At 41.8% G+C, this 21,141-nt stretch overlaps 1 protein-coding gene across 2 annotated transcripts in view; it reads right to left on the bottom strand.

Annotated features, from left to right (window-relative positions):
- zgc:153184 (uncharacterized protein LOC751652 homolog) overlaps positions 1-21,141 on the bottom strand; it is a 103,009-nt gene that overhangs the window by 28,143 nt on the left and 53,725 nt on the right. The window lies entirely within an intron of this gene.

The following is a 21,141-nucleotide window of genomic DNA, read 5'->3' as shown; positions in this document are numbered from 1 at the left end:
GAGACAGATACAGAGACAGAGACAGATACAGAGAGAGACAGAGACAGAGACAGATACAGAGACAGAGACAGAGACAGATACAGAGACAGAGACAGAGACAGATACAGATACAGATACAGAGACAGAGACAGAGACAGAGACAGAGACAGAGACAGATACAGATACAGAGACAGAGACAGAGACAGAGACAGAGACAGAGACAGAGACAGATACAGAGACAGATACAGATACAGATACAGATACAGAGACAGATACAGAGACAGAGACAGAGACAGATACAGAGACAGAGACAGAGACAGAGAGACAGATACAGAGACAGAGACAGAGAGAGACAGAGACAGAGACAGATACAGATACAGAGACAGAGACAGATACAGAGACAGAGACAGATACAGATACAGATACAGATACAGAGACAGATACAGATACAGATACAGAGACAGATACAGAGACAGATACAGAGACAGAGACAGAGAGTGAGAGAGACAGATAAAGAGACAGAGACAGAGACAGAGACAGAGACAGATACAGATACAGAGAGAGAGAGAGACAGAAACAGAGACAGAGAGAGACAGAGAGAGACAGAGACAGAGACAGATACAGAGACAGAGACAGAGACAGAGACAGAGACAGATACAGATACAGAGACAGAGACAGATACAGATACAGATACAGATACAGATACAGAGACAGAGACAGAGACAGAGACAGAGACAGATACAGAGACAGATACAGATACAGATACAGAGACAGATACAGAGACAGATACAGAGACAGAGACAGAGACAGAGAGAGACAGATACAGAGACAGATACAGAGAGAGACAGAGACAGAGACAGATACAGATACAGAGACAGAGACAGATACAGAGACAGAGACAGATACAGATACAGATACAGAGACAGATACAGATACAGATACAGAGACAGATACAGAGACAGATACAGAGACAGAGACAGAGAGTGAGAGAGACAGATAAAGAGACAGAGACAGAGACAGAGACAGATACAGAGAGAGAGAGAGACAGAGACAGAGACAGAGAGAGACAGAGAGAGACAGAGAGAGACAGAGAGAGACAGAGACAGAGACAGAGACAGAGACAGATACAGATACAGATACAGATACAGAGACAGATACAGATACAGATACAGATACAGATACAGATACAGATACAGATACAGATACAGAGACAGATACAGAGACAGAGACAGATACAGAGACAGATACAGAGACAGAGACAGAGACAGATATAGATACAGATACAGATACAGATACAGATACAGATAGAGAGACAGATACAGAGACAGAGACAGAGACAGAGACAGATACAGATACAGATACAGATACAGATAGAGAGACAGAGACAGATAGAGAGACAGAGACAGAGACAGAGACAGATTCAGATAGAGATACAGATAGAGATAGAGATACAGATAGAGATAGAGATAGAGATAGAGATACAGATACAGATAGAGATACAGATAGAGATAGAGATAGAGATAGAGATAGAGATACAGATACAGATACAGATACAGATAGAGATACAGATAGAGATACAGATACAGAGACAGAGACAGATACAGATAGAGATACAGATAGAGATACAGATAGAGATACAGATACAGATACAGATACAGATAGAGATACAGATAGAGATACAGATACAGATACAGATACAGATAGAGATACAGATAGAGATAGAGATAGAGATAGAGATACAGATAGAGATAGAGATAGAGATAGAGACAGATACAGAGACAGATACAGATACAGATACAGATACAGATACAGATAGAGACAGAGACAGAGACAGAGACAGATACAGATACAGATACAGATAGAGAGACAGATACAGAGACAGAGACAGAGACAGATACAGAGACAGAGACAGATACAGAGACAGAGACAGATAGAGAGACAGATACAGATAGAGATACAGAGATAGAGATAGAGACAGAGACAGAGACAGAGACAGATACAGATAGAGATAGAGACAGAGACAGATACAGATACAGATACAGATACAGATACAGAGACAGATACAGAGACAGATACAGAGACAGAGACAGATAGAGAGACAGATACAGATACAGATACAGATAGAGAGACAGAGACAGAGACAGAGACAGATACAGAGACAGATACAGATACAGAGACAGATAGAGAGAGAGACAGAGACAGATACAGAGACAGAGACAGATACAGAGAGAGAGACAGAGACAGAGACAGAGAGACAGATACAGATACAGAGACAGATACAGAGACAGAGACAGATACAGAGACAGAGACAGAGACAGAGAGTGAGAGAGACAGATAAAGAGACAGAGACAGAGACAGAGACAGATACAGATACAGAGAGAGACAGAGACAGAGAGAGACAGAGAGACAGAGACAGAGACAGAGACAGAGACAGAGACAGAGACAGATACAGATACAGATACAGAGACAGAGACAGAGACAGAGACAGATACAGAGACAGATACAGATACAGATACAGATACAGATACAGATACAGATACAGAGACAGAGACAGAGACAGAGACAGATACAGATACAGATACAGATACAGATACAGATACAGATACAGAGACAGAGACAGATACAGATACAGATACAGATACAGATACAGATACAGATACAGATAGAGATACAGATAGAGACAGAGATACAGAGACAGATACAGATACAGATACAGATAGAGATAGAGATAGAGATAGAGATAGAGATAGAGATACAGATACAGATACAGATACAGAGACAGATACAGATACAGATAGAGATAGAGATACAGATATAGATACAGGGACAGATACCGAGACAGATACAGATACAGATACAGATAGAGATACAGATAGAGATACAGATAGAGATACAGATACAGAGACAGAGACAGATACAGATAGAGATACAGATAGAGATACAGATAGAGATACAGATACAGATACAGATAGAGATACAGATACAGATAGAGATACAGAGACAGATACAGATACAGATAGAGATAGAGATAGAGACAGATACAGATAGAGATAGAGATAGAGATATAGAGACAGATACAGAGACAGATACAGATACAGATACAGATAGAGACAGAGACAGAGACAGATACAGATACAGATACAGATACAGATACAGAGACAGAGACAGATACAGATACAGATACAGATACAGATAGAGATAGAGATAGAGACAGAGACAGAGACAGATACAGATACAGATACAGATACAGAGACAGAGACAGAGACAGATACAGATACAGATACAGAGACAGATACAGAGACAGATACAGAGACAGATATAGAGACAGATACAGAGAGAGACAGAGACAGATACAGAGAGAGACAGAGACAGAGACAGAGAGAGAGAGAGACAGAGACAGATACAGCTACAGATACAGAGACAGAGACAGAGACAGATATAGAGACAGATACAGAGACAGATATAGAGACAGATACAGAGAGAGACAGAGACAGATACAGAGAGAGACAGAGACAGAGACAGAGACAGAGAGAGAGACAGAGACAGAGACAGATACAGCTACAGAGACAGAGACAGCTACAGATACAGATACAGATACAGATACAGATACAGAGACAGATACAGAGACAGATACAGATACAGATACAGATACAGATAGAGAGACAGAGACAGAGACAGAGACAGAGACAGATACAGAGAGAGAGAGAGACAGATACAGAGACAGAGACAGAGAGAGACAGAGACAGAGACAGATACAGAGACAGATACAGAGACAGATACAGAGACAGATACAGATACAGAGAGAGACAGAGACAGAGACAGATACAGAGACAGATACAGATACAGAGACAGAGACAGATACAGATACAGAGACAGAGACAGATACAGAGACAGATACAGAGACAGAGACAGAGACAGAGACAGAGACAGATACAGAGAGACAGAGACAGATACAGAGAGACAGAGACAGAGACAGAGACAGAGAGAGACAGAGACAGAGAGAGACAGAGACAGAGAGAGACAGATACAGAGACAGAGACAGATACAGAGAGAGACAGAGACAGAGACAGAGACAGAGACAGAGACAGAGACAGAGACAGATACAGATACAGAGACAGAGACAGAGACAGATACAGATACAGATACAGATACAGAGACAGAGACAGATACAGAGACAGATACAGATACAGATACAGATACAGATACAGATACAGAGACAGAGACAGAGACAGAGACAGAGACAGATACAGAGACAGATACAGATACAGATACAGAGACAGAGACAGAGACAGAGACAGAGACAGAGACAGAGACAGATACAGAGACAGATACAGATACAGAGACAGAGACAGATACAGAGACAGAGACAGAGACAGAGAGAGACAGATACAGAGACAGATACAGAGAGAGACAGAGACAGAGACAGATACAGATACAGAGACAGAGACAGAGACAGATACAGAGACAGAGACAGATACAGATACAGATACAGAGACAGATACAGATACAGATACAGAGACAGATACAGAGACAGATACAGAGACAGAGACAGAGAGTGAGAGAGACAGATAAAGAGACAGAGACAGAGACAGAGACAGATACAGATACAGAGAGAGAGAGAGACAGAAACAGAGACAGAGAGAGACAGAGAGAGACAGAGAGAGACAGAGACAGAGACAGATACAGAGACAGAGACAGATACAGATACAGATACAGAGACAGAGACAGATACAGATACAGATACAGATACAGATACAGAGACAGAGACAGAGACAGAGACAGATACAGAGACAGATACAGATACAGATACAGATACAGAGACAGATACAGAGACAGATACAGAGACAGAGACAGAGAGAGACAGATACAGAGACAGATACAGAGAGAGACAGAGACAGAGACAGATACAGATACAGAGACAGATACAGAGACAGAGACAGAGACAGAGACAGATACAGATACAGAGACAGATACAGATACAGAGACAGATACAGAGACAGATACAGAGACAGAGACAGAGAGTGAGAGAGACAGATAAAGAGACAGAGACAGAGACAGAGACAGATACAGAGAGAGACAGAGAGAGACAGAGAGAGACAGAGACAGAGACAGAGACAGATACAGATACAGATACAGATACAGATACAGAGACAGATACAGATACAGATACAGATACAGAGACAGATACAGATACAGATACAGATACAGATACAGAGACAGATACAGATACAGATACAGATACAGATACAGAGACAGAGACAGATACAGAGACAGATACAGAGACAGAGACAGATACAGAGACAGATATAGATACAGATACAGATACAGATAGAGAGACAGATACAGAGACAGAGACAGAGACAGATACAGATACAGATACAGATACAGATACAGATAGAGAGACAGAGACAGAGACAGATAGAGAGACAGAGACAGAGACAGAGACAGAGACAGATTCAGATAGAGATACAGATACAGATAGAGATAGAGATACAGATAGAGATAGAGATACAGATACAGATACAGATAGAGATAGAGATAGAGATAGAGATACAGATACAGATACAGATACAGATACAGACAGATAGAGATACAGATAGAGATACAGAGACAGAGACAGATACAGATAGAGATACAGATAGAGATACAGATAGAGATACAGATACAGATAGAGATACAGATAGAGATACAGATACAGATACAGATACAGATAGAGATACAGATAGAGATAGAGATACAGATACAGATAGAGATAGAGATAGAGACAGATACAGAGACAGATACAGATACAGATACAGATACAGATACAGATACAGATAGAGACAGAGACAGAGACAGAGACAGATACAGATACAGATACAGATACAGATAGAGATAGAGACAGAGACAGATACAGATACAGATACAGATACAGAGACAGATACAGAGACAGAGACAGATACAGAGACAGATAGAGAGACAGATACAGATAGAGATACAGAGATAGAGATAGAGACAGAGACAGAGACAGAGACAGATACAGATAGAGACAGAGACAGATACAGATACAGATACAGATACAGATACAGAGACAGATACAGAGACAGATACAGAGACAGAGACAGATAGAGAGACAGATACAGATACAGATAGAGAGACAGAGACAGAGACAGAGACAGATACAGAGACAGATACAGATACAGAGACAGATACAGAGACAGATAGAGAGAGAGACAGAGACAGATACAGAGACAGAGACAGATACAGAGACAGATACAGAGAGAGAGACAGAGACAGAGACAGAGAGACAGATACAGATACAGAGACAGATACAGAGACAGAGACAGATACAGATACAGAGACAGAGACAGATAGAGATACAGAGACAAAGACAGATAGAGATACAGAGACAGAGACAGAGACAGATAGAGATACAGAGACAGAGACAGAGATACAGAGACAGATACAGAGACAGATACAGAGACAGAGACAGAGACAGATAGAGATACAGAGACAGAGACAGATAGAGATACAGAGACAGAGACACAGATAGAGATACAGAGACAGAGACAGAGACAGATACAGATACAGAGACAGAGACAGATAGAGATACAGAGACAGAGACAGAGATACAGAGACAGAGACAGAGACAGATACAGATACAGAGACAGAGACAGATAGAGATACAGAGACAGAGACAGATACAGATACAGATAGAGAGACAGATACAGATACAGAGACAGATACAGATACAGATACAGAGACAGATACAGATACAGATACAGATAGATATACAGATACAGATACAGAGACAGATACAGATACAGATACAGATAGAGAGACAGATAGAGAGACAGATACAGATACAGATACAGAGACAGATATAGATACAGAGACAGAGACAGATACAGATACAGATACAGAGACAGAGACAGATACAGATACAGATACAGAGACAGATACAGATACAGATACAGAGACAGATACAGATACAGATAGAGAGACAGATACAGAGACAGAGACATATACAGATACAGATAGACAGAGACAGAGACAGATACAGATACAGAGACAGAGACAGAGACAGATACAGAGACAGAGACAGAGACAGATACAGATACAGATACAGATAGAGAGACAGAGACAGATAGAGATACAGATAGAGAGACAGAGACAGATACAGAGACAGATACAGATACAGATACAGAGACAGAGACAGATACAGATACAGAGACAGATACAGAGACAGATACAGAGACAGATACAGAGACAGATACAGAGACAGATACAGATACAGATACAGATACAGAGACAGATAGAGAGACAGAGACAGAGATACAGAGACAGAGACAGAGACAGAGACAGAGACAGAGACAGATACAGAGACAGATACAGAGACAGAGACAGATACAGATACAGATACAGATACAGATAGAGACAGAGACAGAGACAGATACAGAGACAGAGACAGAGACAGAGACAGATACAGATACAGATACAGAGACAGAGACAGAGACAGAGACAGAGACAGATACAGATACAGATACAGAGACAGAGACAGAGACAGATTCAGATTCAGATTCAGATAGAGATACAGATACAGACAGAGACAGAGACAGAGACAGAGACAGATACAGATACAGATAGAGAGAGAGACAGAGACAGAGACAGATACAGATACAGATACAGATACAGAGACAGATACAGAGACAGAGACAGAGACAGATACAGAGACAGAGACAGATAGAGACAGATACAGATACAGAGACAGAGATAGAGACAGAGACAGAGACAGAGACAGAGACAGATACAGATAGAGATAGAGACAGAGACAGATACAGATACAGATACAGAGACAGAGACAGATACAGAGACAGATACAGAGACAGAGACAGATACAGAGACAGATACAGATACAGATACAGATAGAGAGACAGAGACAGAGACAGAGACAGATACAGAGACAGATACAGATACAGAGACAGATACAGAGACAGATAGAGAGAGACAGAGACAGATACAGAGACAGAGACAGATACAGAGACAGAGACAGAGAGAGAGACAGAGACAGAGACAGATACAGATACAGAGACAGATACAGAGACAGAGACAGATACAGATACAGAGACAGAGACAGATAGAGAGACAGAGACAGAGACAGATACAGAGACAGAGACAGAGACAGAGACAGATAGAGATACAGAGACAGAGACAGAGACAGAGACAGATACAGAGACAGATACAGAGACAGAGACAGAGACAGATAGAGATACAGAGACAGAGACAGATAGACAGATACAGAGACAGAGACAGAGACAGATAGAGATACAGAGACAGAGACAGAGACAGATACAGAGACAGAGACAGATAGAGATACAGAGACAGAGACAGAGATACAGAGACAGAGACAGAGACAGATACAGAGAGACAGAGACAGACAGACAGATACAGATACAGATACAGATACAGAGACAGAGACAGAGACAGATACAGAGACAGAGACAGAGAGACAGATACAGATACAGATACAGATACAGAGACAGAGACAGAGACAGAGACAGATACAGAGACAGATACAGATACAGAGACAGAGAGAGAGACAGAGACAGATACAGAGACAGAGACAGATACAGAGACAGATACAGAGAGAGAGACAGAGACAGAGACAGAGACAGATACAGATACAGAGACAGATACAGAGACAGAGACAGATACAGAGACAGAGACAGAGACAGAGAGACAGAGACAGATAAAGAGACAGAGACAGAGACAGAGACAGATACAGATACAGAGAGAGACAGAGACAGAGACAGAGACAGAGACAGAGAGAGACAGAGACAGAGAGAGACAGAGACAGAGACAGAGACAGATACAGAGACAGATACAGAGACAGATACAGATACAGAGACAGATACAGAGACAGATACAGATACAGATACAGATACAGAGACAGATACAGATACAGATACAGAGACAGATACAGAGACAGATAGAGAGACAGATACAGAGACAGAGACAGATACAGATACAGATACAGAGACAGAGACAGATACAGATACAGATACAGAGACAGATAGAGATAGAGACAGAGATAGAGACAGAGATACAGAGAGACAGAGACAGATACAGAGACAGATACAGATACAGAGACAGAGACAGATACAGAGACAGATAGAGAGACAGAGACAGAGACAGACAGGACAGATACAGAGACAGATACAGATACAGATACAGATAGACAGATACAGATAGAGATACAGATAGAGATACAGATACAGAGACAGAGACAGATACAGATACAGATACAGATAGAGATACAGATAGAGACAGAGACAGATACAGATACAGATAGAGATACAGATACAGATAGAGATACAGAGACAGATACAGATACAGATAGAGACAGAGACAGAGAGACAGAGACAGATACAGAGACAGATACAGATAGACAGAGACAGATACAGAGACAGAGACAGATACAGATACAGATACAGATACAGAGAGACAGAGACAGAGACAGATACAGATACAGATACAGAGACAGAGACAGACAGATACAGAGACAGATAGAGATAGAGATAGAGATAGAGACAGAGACAGAGACAGATACAGATACAGAGACAGATACAGAGACAGAGACAGAGACAGAGACAGATACAGATACAGAGACAGAGACAGAGACAGAGACAGAGACAGAGACAGACAGAGACAGATACAGAGAGAGACAGAGACAGAGACAGAGAGAGACAGAGACAGAGACAGAGAGAGAGAGAGAGAGACAGAGACAGACAGAGACAGATACAGAGACAGAGACAGAGACAGACAGAGACAGAGACAGAGACAGACAGAGACAGATACAGAGACAGAGACAGAGACAGAGACAGAGAGAGACAGAGACAGAGACAGAGACAGAGAGAGACAGAGACAGAGACAGAGACAGATACAGACAGAGACAGAGACAGACAGATACAGATACAGATACAGATACAGAGACAGATACAGAGACAGATACAGATACAGATACAGATACAGAGACAGAGACAGAGACAGAGACAGAGACAGAGAGAGAGACAGAGACAGAGACAGAGACAGAGACAGAGACAGACAGAGACAGAGACAGATACAGAGACAGATACAGAGACAGACAGAGACAGATACAGATACAGAGAGAGACAGAGACAGAGACAGATACAGAGACAGATACAGAGACAGAGACAGAGACAGAGACAGATACAGAGACAGAGACAGATACAGAGACAGACACAGAGACAGAGACAGAGACAGAGACAGAGACAGATACAGATAGACAGAGACAGAGACAGAGACAGAGACAGAGACAGAGACAGAGACAGACAGAGAGAGAGACAGAGAGACAGAGACAGAGACAGAGAGAGACAGATACAGAGACAGAGACAGAGACAGAGAGAGACAGAGACAGAGACAGAGACAGAGACAGAGACAGAGACAGAGACAGAGACAGATACAGAGACAGAGACAGAGACAGATACAGAGACAGAGACAGAGACAGATACAGAGACAGATACAGAGACAGATACAGAGACAGAGACAGAGACAGAGACAGAGACAGATACAGAGACAGATACAGAGACAGAGACAGAGACAGAGACAGAGACAGAGACAGAGACAGATACAGAGACAGAGACAGAGACAGATACAGAGACAGAGACAGAGACAGAGAGAGACAGAGACAGAGACAGATACAGAGACAGAGACAGAGACAGAGACAGATACAGAGACAGAGACAGAGACAGATACAGAGACAGAGACAGATACAGATACAGAGACAGAGACAGAGACAGAGACAGATACAGATACAGAGACAGAGACAGAGACAGATACAGAGACAGAGACAGAGAGAGAGAGACAGATAGAGAGACAGAGACAGAGACAGAGACAGATACAGATACAGAGAGAGACAGAGACAGAGACAGAGACAGAGAGAGACAGAGAGACAGAGACAGAGAGAGACAGAGACAGAGACAGAGACAGAGACAGAGACAGAGAGAGACAGAGAGACAGAGACAGAGACAGATACAGATACAGATACAGAGACAGAGACAGAGACAGAGACAGAGACAGAGACAGAGACAGAGACAGATACAGAGACAGAGACAGATACAGATACAGAGACAGATACAGAGACAGATACAGAGACAGAGACAGAGACAGAGAGAGACAGATACAGAGACAGATACAGAGAGAGACAGAGACAGAGACAGATACAGATACAGAGACAGATACAGAGACAGAGACAGAGACAGATACAGATACAGATACAGAGACAGATACAGAGACAGAGACAGATACAGAGACAGATACAGAGACAGAGACAGAGACAGAGAGAGACAGAGACAGAGACAGAGACAGAGACAGAGACAGAGACAGAGACAGAGAGACAGACAGAGACAGAGACAGAGAGAGAGACAGAGAGAGACAGAGACAGAGACAGAGACAGATACAGAGACAGATACAGATACAGATACAGATACAGATACAGATACAGAGACAGATACAGAGACAGAGACAGAGACAGATACAGAGACAGATACAGATACAGAGACAGATACAGAGACAGATAGAGAGAGAGACAGAGACAGATACAGAGACAGAGACAGATACAGAGACAGATACAGAGAGAGAGACAGAGACAGAGACAGAGAGACAGATACAGATACAGAGACAGATACAGAGACAGAGACAGATACAGATACAGAGACAGAGACAGAGAGAGATACAGAGACAGAGACAGATAGAGATACAGAGACAGAGACAGAGACAGATAGAGATACAGAGACAGAGACAGAGATACAGAGACAGATACAGAGACAGATACAGAGACAGAGACAGAGACAGATAGAGATACAGAGACAGAGACAGATAGAGATACAGAGACAGAGACACAGATAGAGATACAGAGACAGAGACAGAGACAGATACAGATACAGAGACAGAGACAGATAGAGATACAGAGACAGAGACAGAGATACAGAGACAGAGACAGATACAGATACAGAGACAGAGACAGATAGAGATACAGAGACAGAGACAGATACAGATACAGATAGAGAGACAGATACAGATACAGAGACAGATACAGATACAGATACAGAGACAGATACAGATACAGATACAGATAGATATACAGATACAGAGACAGATACAGATACAGATACAGAGAGACAGAGACAGATAGAGAGACAGATACAGAGACAGAGACAGATATAGATACAGAGACAGAGACAGATACAGACAGATACAGAGACAGAGACAGAGACAGAGACAGAGACAGAGACAGATACAGAGACAGATACAGATACAGAGACAGAGACAGATACAGATACAGAGAGAGAGACAGATACAGAGACAGAGACAGATACAGATACAGATAGACAGAGACAGAGACAGATACAGATACAGAGACAGAGACAGAGACAGAGACAGAGACAGAGACAGAGACAGATACAGATACAGAGACAGACAGAGAGACAGAGACAGATAGAGAGACAGATACAGATACAGATACAGATAGAGAGACAGAGACAGATACAGATACAGATACAGATACAGAGACAGATACAGAGACAGATACAGAGACAGATACAGAGACAGATACAGAGACAGATACAGAGACAGATACAGAGACAGATACAGATACAGATACAGATACAGAGACAGATAGAGATACAGAGACAGAGATACAGAGACAGAGACAGAGACAGAGACAGAGACAGAGACAGATACAGAGACAGATACAGAGACAGAGACAGAGACAGATACAGATACAGATACAGATACAGATAGAGACAGAGACAGAGACAGAGACAGAGACAGAGACAGAGACAGAGACAGAGACAGAGACAGAGACAGATACAGAGACAGAGACAGAGACAGAGACAGAGACAGATTCAGATTCAGATTCAGATAGAGATACAGATACAGACAGAGACAGAGACAGAGACAGAGACAGAGACAGATACAGATACAGATACAGATAGAGATAGAGACAGAGACAGAGACAGATACAGATACAGATACAGATACAGATACAGAGACAGATACAGATACAGAGACAGAGACAGATAGAGAGACAGATACAGATAGAGATACAGAGATAGAGATAGAGACAGAGACAGAGACAGAGACAGATACAGATAGAGATAGAGACAGAGACAGATACAGATACAGATACAGATACAGAGACAGATACAGAGACAGATACAGAGACAGAGACAGATAGAGAGACAGATACAGATACAGATACAGATAGAGAGACAGAGACAGAGACAGAGACAGATACAGAGACAGATACAGATACAGAGACAGATACAGAGACAGATAGAGAGAGAGACAGAGACAGATACAGAGACAGAGACAGATACAGAGACAGATACAGAGAGAGAGACAGAGACAGAGAGACAGATACAGATACAGAGACAGATACAGAGACAGAGACAGATACAGATACAGAGACAGAGACAGATAGAGATACAGAGACAAAGACAGATAGAGATACAGAGACAGAGACAGAGACAGATAGAGATACAGAGACAGAGACAGAGATACAGAGACAGATACAGAGACAGATACAGAGACAGAGACAGAGACAGATAGAGATACAGAGACAGAGACAGATAGAGATACAGAGACAGAGACACAGAGACAGATAGAGATACAGAGACAGAGACAGAGACAGATACAGAGACAGAGACAGATAGAGATACAGAGACAGAGACAGAGATACAGAGACAGAGACAGAGACAGATACAGATACAGAGACAGAGACAGATAGAGATACAGAGACAGAGACAGATACAGATACAGATAGAGAGACAGATACAGATACAGAGACAGATACAGATACAGATACAGAGACAGATACAGATACAGATACAGATAGATATACAGATACAGATACAGATACAGATACAGATAGAGAGACAGATAGAGAGACAGATACAGATACAGATACAGAGACAGATATAGATACAGAGACAGAGACAGATACAGATACAGATACAGAGACAGAGACAGAGACAGAGACAGAGACAGATACAGATACAGATACAGAGACAGATACAGATACAGATACAGAGACAGATACAGATACAGATAGAGAGACAGATACAGATACAGATAGAGAGACAGATACAGAGACAGAGACATATACAGATACAGATAGACAGAGACAGAGACAGATACAGATACAGAGACAGAGACAGAGACAGAGACAGATACAGAGACAGAGACAGAGACAGATACAGATACAGATACAGATACAGATAGAGAGACAGAGACAGATACAGAGACAGATACAGATACAGATAGAGACAGATACAGATACAGATACAGAGACAGAGACAGAGACAGATACAGAGACAGATACAGAGACAGATACAGATACAGATACAGAGACAGATAGAGATACAGAGACAGAGACAGAGATACAGAGACAGAGACAGAGACAGATACAGATACAGAGACAGAGACAGATACAGAGACAGAGACAGATACAGAGACAGAGACAGATACAGATACAGATACAGATACAGATAGAGACAGAGACAGAGACAGAGACAGATACAGATACAGAGACAGATACAGAGACAGAGACAGAGACAGATACAGATACAGAGACAGAGACAGAGACAGATAGAGAGACAGAGACAGAGACAGAGACAGAGACAGATTCAGATACAGATACAGATACAGATAGAGATACAGATAGAGATACAGATAGAGATACAGATAGAGATACAGATAGAGATAGAGATACAGATAGAGATACAGATAGAGATACAGAGACAGATACAGATACAGATAGAGATACAGATAGAGATACAGATAGAGATAGAGATACAGAGACAGATACAGATAGAGATAGATACAGATACAGATAGAGATAGAGATAGAGACAGATACAGAGACAGAGACAGATACAGATACAGATACAGATACAGATAGAGACAGAGACAGATACAGATACAGATACAGATACAGAGACAGAGACAGATACAGATACAGATAGAGATAGAGATACAGATACAGATAGAGATACAGATAGAGATACAGAGACAGATACAGATACAGATACAGATAGAGATACAGATAGAGATACAGATACAGATACAGATACAGACAGAGACAGATACAGATACAGATACAGATAGAGATACAGATAGAGATAGAGATACAGATAGAGATACAGATAGAGATACAGATACAGAGACAGATACAGAGACAGATACAGATACAGATACAGATACAGATACAGAGACAGATACAGATACAGATACAGAGACAGATACAGATACAGATAGAGATACAGATAGAGATAGAGATACAGATAGAGATACAGGGACAGATACCGAGACAGATACAGATACAGATAGAGATACAGATACAGATAGAGATACAGATACAGATACAGAGACAGAGACAGATACAGATAGAGATAGAGATACAGATACAGATAGAGATACAGATAGAGATACAGATAGAGATACAGATACAGATAGAGATACAGATAGAGATACAGAGACAGATACAGATAGAGATAGATACAGATACAGATAGAGATAGAGACAGATACAGAGACAGAGACAGAGACAGATACAGATACAGATACAGATAGAGACAGAGACAGAGACAGATACAGATACAGATACAGATAGAGATAGAGACAGAGACAGAGACAGATACAGATACAGATACAGATGAGACAGATACAGAGACAGAGACAGATACAGAGACAGATACAGAGACAGAGACAGATAGAGAGACAGAGACAGATAGAGAGACAGATACAGATACAGATAGAGATACAGAGATAGAGATAGCGACAGAGACAGAGACAGAGACAGATACAGATAGAGATAGAGATAGAGACATATACAGATAGAGATAGAGATAGAGACAGAGACAGATACAGATACAGATAGAGACAGAGACAGAGACAGAGACAGATACAGATACAGATACAGATACAGAGACAGAGACAGAGACAGATAGAGAGACAGATACAGATACAGACAGAGACAGATAGAGATACAGAGATAGAGATAGAGATAGAGATAGAGACAGAGACAGAGACAGATACAGACAGAGACAGAGACAGATACAGATACAGATACAGATACAGAGACAGAGACAGAGACAGATACAGATACAGATACAGATACAGATACAGAGACAGAGACAGAGACAGATACAGATACAGATACAGATACAGATACAGATACAGATAGAGAGACAGAGACAGAGACTTATACAGATACAGATACAGATAGAGAGACAGAGACAGAGACAGAGACAGATACAGATACAGATACAGAGACAGATACAGATACAGATACAGAGACAGATACAGAGACAGAGACAGAGACAGATAGAGAGACAGAGACAGATAGAGAGACAGAGACAGAGACAGATACAGAGACAGAGACAGATACAGAGACAGATACAGAGACAGATACAGAGAGAGAGACAGAGACAGAGACAGAGAGACAGATACAGATACAGATACAGATACAGAGACAGATACAGATAGAGATACAGAGACAGAGACAGAGACAGATACAGAGACAGAGACAGATAGAGATACAGAGACAGAGACAGATAGAGATACAGAGACAGAGATACAGAGACAGAGACAGATAGAGATACAGAGACAGAGACACAGAGACAGATAGAGATACAGAGACAGAGACAGAGACAGAGATACAGAGACAGAGACAGATAGAGATACAGAGACAGAGACAGATAGAGATACAGAGACAGAGACAGAGACAGAGATACAGAGACAGAGACAGATAGAGATACAGAGACAGAGACAGATAGAGATACAGAGACAGAGACAGAGACAGAGACAGATAGAGAGACAGATACAGATACAGATACAGATACAGAGACAGATACAGATACAGAGACAGAGACAGAGATAGAGATAGAGATAGAGATAGAGATACAGATACAGAGACAGATACAGATACAGATACAGAGACAGAGACAGATACAGATACAGATACAGATACAGATACAGAGACAGATACAGATACAGAGACAGATACAGAGACAGATACAGATACAGATACAGAGACAGAGACAGATACAGATACAGATACAGATACAGATACAGATAGAGAGACAGATACAGAGACAGATACAGATACAGATAGAGAGACAGAGACAGAGACAGATACAGATACAGAGACAGATACAGATACAGAGACAGATACAGATACAGATACAGAGACAGAGATACAGAGACAGAGATACAGAGACAGAGATACAGAGACAGAGACAGATACAGATACAGATACAGATACAGAGACAGAGACAGAGACAGAGACAGAGACAGATAGAGATACAGAGACAGATACAGATACAGATACAGATACAGAGACAGAGACAGAGATACAGAGACAGAGACAGATACAGATACAGATACAGATACAGAGACAGAGACAGAGACAGATAGAGATACAGAGACAGAGACAGATACAGATAGAGAGACAGATACAGATACAGATACAGATACAGAGACAGATACAGACAGAGACAGATACAGACAGATACAGAGACAGATAGAGACAGAGACAGATACAGATACAGAGACAGAGACAGATACAGAGACAGAGACAGATACAGATACAGATACAGATACATTTACATTTACATTTAAGTCATTTAGCAGACGCTCTTATCCAGAGCGACTTACAGATACAGATACAGATACAGTATTTTGCACGCCCAATTTTTCAGTTTTTGATTTGTTAAAAAAGTTTGAAATATCCAATAAATGTCGTTCCACTTCATGATTGTGTCCCACTTGTTGTTGATTCTTCACAAAAAAAATACAGTTTTATATCTTTATGTTTGAAGCCTGAAATGTGGCAAAAGGTCGCAAAGTTCAAGGGGGCCGAATACTTTCGCAAGGCACTGTATATATCAACGGATTGGCGCGAGCACTAGAAAAGTCTGCAGCACCCGGCCTCCCCCTGCTAGAATCCGAAGTCAAATGTCTGCTGTTTGCTGATGATCTGGTGCTTCTGTCACCAACCAAGGAGGGCCTACAGCAGCACCTAGATCTTATGCACAGATTCTGTCAGACCTGGGCCCTGACAGTAAATCTCAGTTAGACCAAAATAATGGTGTTCCAAAAAAGGTCCAGTCACCAGGACCACAAATACAAATTCCATCTAGACACTGTTGCCCTAGAGCACACAAAAAACTATACATACCTTGGCCTAAACATCAGCGCCACAGGTAACTTCCACAAAGCTGCGAACGATCTGAGAGACAAGGCAAGAAGGGCATTCTATGCCATCAAAAGAAACATAAATGTTAACATACCAATTAGGATTTGGCTAAAAATACTTGAATCAGTCATAGAGCCCATTGCCCTTTATGGTTGTAAGGTCTGGGGTCCGCTCACCAACCAAGACTTCACAAAATGGGACAAACACCAAATTGAGACTCTGCATAAAGAATTCTGCATAAATATCCTCCGTGTACAACGTAGAACACCAAATAATGCATGCAGAGCAGAATTAGGCCGATACCCACTAATTTTCAAAATCCAGAAAAGAGCCGTTAAATTCTACAACCACCTAAAAGGAAGAGATTCCCAAACCTTCCATAACAAAGCCATCACCTACAGAGAGATGAACCTGGAGAAGAGTCCCCTAAGCAAGCTGGTCCTGGGGCTCTGTTCACAAACACAAACACACCCTACAGAGCCCCAGGACAACAGCACAATTAGACCCAACCAAATCATGAGAAAACAAAAAGATAATTACTTAACACATTGGAAAGAATTAACAAAAAAACAGACCAAGCTAGAATGCTATTTGGCCCTAAACAGAGAGTACACAGTGGCAGAATACCTGACCACTGTGACTGGCCCTAAATTAAGGAAAGCGTTGACTATGTACAGACTCAGTGAGCATAGCCTTGCTATTGAGAAAGGCCCGCCGTAGGCAGACATGGCTCTCAAGAGAAGACAGGCTATGTGCTCACTGCCCACAAAATGAGGTGGAAACTGAGCTGCACTACCTAACCTCCTGCCCAATGTATGACCATATTAGAGAGACATATTTCCCTCAGATTATACAGATCCACAAAGAATTCGAAAACAAATCCAATTTTGAAAAACTCCCATATCTACTGGGTGAAATTCCACAGTGTGCCATCACAGCAGCAAGATTTGTGACCTGTTGCCATGAGAAAAGGGCAACCAGTGAAGAACAAACATCACTGTAAATACAACCCATATTTATGCTTATTTATTTTATCTTGTGTCCTTTAACCATTTGTACATTGTTAAAACACTGTATATATATATAATATGACATTTGTAATGTCTTTACTGTTTTGAAACTTCTGTATGTGTAATGTTTACTGTTCAATTTTGTTGTTTTTCACTTCATATATTCACTTTGTATGTTGTCTACCTCACTTGCTTTGGCAATGTTAACACATGTTTCCCATGCCAATAAAGCCCTTGAATTGAATTGAATTGAATTGAATTGACAGAGACAGAGAGAGAGACATAGAGAGACAGAGAGAGAGACAGAGACAGATACAGAGACAGATAGAGAGAGACAGAGAGAGACAGAGACAGAGACAGAGACAGAGACAGAGACAGATACAGAGACAGAGACAGAGACAGATACAGAGACAGAGACAGAGACAGAGACAGATACAGATACAGATACAGATACAGATACAGATACAGATACAGAGACAGAGACAGAGACAGAGACAGAGACAGAGACAGATACAGATACAGATACAGATACAGAGACAGAGACAGAGACAGATACAGATACAGATACAGATACAGAGACAGAGACAGATACAGAGACAGATACAGAGACAGAGACAGATAGAGAGATAGAGAGAGAGAGAGACAGAGAGAGAGACAGATACAGATACAGAGACAGATACAGATACAGAGACAGAGACAGAGACAGATACAGATACAGAGACAGATACAGAGACAGATACAGAGACAGATACAGATACAGATACAGAGACAGATAGAGAGAGAGAGAGAGAGAGAGAGAGAGAGAGACAGATACAGACAGAGAGACAGAGAGAGAAAGAGAGATACAGAGAGAGAGACAGAGAGAGAAAGAGCCAGAGAGCGAGAGAGCCAGAGAGACAGATAGAGAGAGAGAGAGAGCGAGAGAGCCAGAGAGACAGATAGAGAGAGAGAGCCAGAGAGAGAGAGGCAGAGAGAGAGAGACAGAGAGAGAGAGAGACAGAGAGAGACAGAGAGATACAGAGAGAGACAGAGAGATTACTGTCCTTATCCTGCTTTAGAAACAACATTAATCATGATCATACAGTGTCCTGAAGTGCCCTCCTCTATTCAACACAATACACCTGACTCAACACAGCTACGATCCAGTCCTGACTAACTACGGACCAGTAACCTGAGTCATCCTACAGCACACATCCTCCCTCTAACATCAGAGTTCTGTCCTACCTGGACGGGGGAGAAGAGGAAGAGAGAGAAGCGACAACCATTCTGTCCCATGGCTTCTCCCAACAGCTTCTGTCCGAGCCGAGGAGTCAGAGAGACTATGGTGATGTAAAGCTGCCTGCCAGCCTGTCAGAGAATGGCCTTGAGCTCTCTCTCTCTCTGTCTTTGTCTTTCTCACTCTCTCTCTTTCCTTGAGCTCATTAGCTCATCAATGTCAGCCGATTGGAGAGTATTCAGGGATTTGGGCCCTTCCCCCCCACCTCTCTCTCACTAGTCACACGTGGATGGATGGGGATATTCATGAACTGACCGATACATACCACTAGGTGGCGGTTTTGTGTCAGCAATAAAATCCACAGCAAAACATTGCCAGCCTACCAACATGACAGTACAGCTGTATACTGGTATACTGGTACAGCTGTACACTGGTATCCTAAACTTGTCGTTTCCTCGGTTACACTACAACAAAACTGGAGTCCGTATGAATATAGACAGGTCGGCTGACAAACGTCACTCATCATGATGCAGATCGATAGAGCCAGAAGCCGTGTTATGATTCTGAACAGTCAAATAGCTTCGATGACAAGGAACTGCCACGTGGGGTAGGTGGCTTGTTTCAGCTAGTTTTCAGTTGTTTCTTGGTACTATGACTTTGAGGTGTTTTGTTTTTACAA

The sequence above is a fragment of the Oncorhynchus keta genome, chromosome 18 (genome assembly GCF_023373465.1).
Source record: "Oncorhynchus keta strain PuntledgeMale-10-30-2019 chromosome 18, Oket_V2, whole genome shotgun sequence".
Lineage (NCBI taxonomy): Eukaryota > Metazoa > Chordata > Actinopteri > Salmoniformes > Salmonidae > Oncorhynchus > Oncorhynchus keta.
Note: the sequence above shows the minus strand (reverse complement) of the source record. Positions and strands in the feature narration are given on the sequence as shown.